Genomic DNA, 2694 nt, shown 5'->3' with positions numbered 1-2694 from the left:
GGCTTTAATAAAGGAGGAAGTTGTTAGTTTCATTATCTGAGTATCCAAAACATAAAAATCAGAGCTTCCTATAGTGCAGTACCATATTTTGTTGGTTCAAGTGTTGATCTATGTATATGGAATTAAACAGGAGGAATGAGAACACTCTCTTCCTATCTTCCCTCAGAAAAACAGAAATTGCATTGGTATCTACAGTGAAATGTACCATATTTTTCGTACTCCAAATCTATATGCCTTAAAACATCTATAAACAAAATTAACTTCAACAAGTCTAGTTTAAGTCAGGAGTAAGAATAAATTTTGAATATACAAAGTTGTCTGAGATAGGAGACTGATATAAGTTGGCTCTTGTACCTGTTCCAATACTGCATTTCTTCAGCTTCTTCCCCTGCCCAGTTTGAAGAACGTCCCTCAGAGGACCAATCTGGCTCCTGTTTATGGTCAATGGAGCACACAGAAGGCTTCTTGCATCAACAGGTCTTTTTGCTTCAAGTAATACCAAGCAAAACCCCTTTGCAGTGTTCAAAAAGACGTTCCTATAACTTTGCTTGATTATTTCTTCCCACACCCAAACAATTAAATTTACTTTAACTTATTTTGAACCTTCTTTGAAATCCCAAAAGGGAACAACTTTCATCCAACTTTACTAAAAATAAGCAATGTAATTAGTCCTTTGAGGCTACAGGGGGTGAGTTGTTTGAGATTTGTCAGAAAATGGCAGCCATAGCTCTTTACCCAAAAGATAGAGCTATCTCTTGAGTACAGGGTACAGGGTAATGTGCTACTGCATTGAAACTTTGGGAAATTCTTTGAAACTATGTAATGACTCAGTGAGACCTAGGGTATCTTGACAAAGTAATGAAATTATAAATTTAAATATATATTTATACGTATGTAATCAGCACTAGTAACAAAACAAGCCCTATTTTTGATAAATACTGGATGTTGAGTCCCACAGCAGTTATGGCGTATATTAGTTACACGAACTTGAATATGTTTGTTAAATTCTCTGAGCTTCAGTTTCATCATCTGCAAAATGGATGTCACAGGGCTTTCAAGAGAATGGATTGTGTATAATTTGCACCAAGGTGGTCAATGGAGATTAGAAAAATCATTTGAATCTTGCTCATCATCAAGTAGATAAAAATTCTATTCTCATTTACATCAATTCTATAAGTTCAAGTATCTATTTTTCTCTGTCTATTCCACCCTTCATCCCCCCAATAAATGATGAACTTGAAGCTCATCAAAACAATACTGTGACCTGATAAAAGCCTGCATCTTTCTAGGTGCAGTTCTACTGAAAGATTTTGCACATTCTGGAGCATGAAGTGAGTTGTGACTAGTATTGGCTTAACAGAGATTCAATAAAAAATCTAAAGGACATATTTGAAAGTTCTATTGATGGTTGTCTCATCTTGGTTAGAATTCAGAAATATAAAGTCATGTTAAACTATGTGTTAGTGATTTTTATTTGTAGTAAATTGTGTCTTTCCTCTCTCCTTGAAAACAGGAAGTATTATTCTATGATATTCTTAGGGGTTCACATGCTAAAGAAACCATGGTTTAAAATATACAATAGAAAAGAAATAATTTTTCACTGATCAGAATTATCTGTCTAGAGAAAAATTTTCAGATTCTACGATTCTCAAATCTTGTCTTGTTAACTTAGACAGAATGATGAGGTCAATAAAAGCTATTCACTTTTAATAGGGGAAAGAGAGGTCAGTGAGGAGCAAGCCTTGTCTGATTTTCAGGAATTAGAGGAAGTGTGCACCAAGAATGTTGGATACTGTGGTAGTCACTGTGGATGAGCTCTTTCCACCTTTATTCATGCTCTCCAGTGGGCAAGATCCACAGAGTCCTGGAAGTCAATCTTGGAGCCCCAGTCTAGAATCCATTTCCTAAGCACATTGGTGATTTTATAAACACTTAATTCCTTGTAATTCTCCTTGCCTAAAAGTTGTAGAATTATTTCTGTTTCCTTCACTGAAACCTGATTGATATAAATTCCAATTAGAGTGGGACTTCTATGACCTAGGGAAGATCAGCAGTTCATCCGGAGGATGTTTTTTTGACTAACTGGACCGCAAAGGCTTCCCTCAAAGGAACAGTACAAGAAAAAAAATGGGTCCAAATGGGTTGCTGAATAATACACTTGATGATATCTACCTTCATTCTAAGAAAAATGACCTCATGTGACCATATTTCTTCTTTGAATTGGGATGGGATATAAGTCTGAAGGGAGATAATTGATATAATTGCTATCTTTTCCAAAAAATTGATTTCTTTTCCTTTTCTTTCTTTCTTTCTTTTTTTACATGCCTATTTACTTTGATTAATCCATGCAAATAAGTCAGGGAAACCAGAAATGTCTATTGACTAGCTGAGTTAGATCAGAAACTACTGTATAATATTAAATTATCCTATAGGATGTTGCACAAATTGAGAATATATGTTGAAGTATGTGAAGATTTTCTTTGACAACTTCAAGATCCTTTTCTGGAATCTTATCATCTTCCTCCTAAATAAGATAATTTATTGACTTTTTAAATACTCTAGTGAAGCTCTTCTTATCCTTTCCCCTTTATAAAAATTTACCCTCATTTGTTATCTGAGCAAGGTTTATGCAAAAAAGAGTGGATTACAGGCTGTGCCATATCACTTTCAGAGTTACTAGCACCTAAAAAGAAA

Source organism: Equus asinus, chromosome 20, assembly GCF_041296235.1.
Source record: "Equus asinus isolate D_3611 breed Donkey chromosome 20, EquAss-T2T_v2, whole genome shotgun sequence".
NCBI classification, from domain to species: Eukaryota; Metazoa; Chordata; class Mammalia; order Perissodactyla; family Equidae; genus Equus; species Equus asinus.
This window is presented reverse-complemented; position numbering follows the sequence as displayed.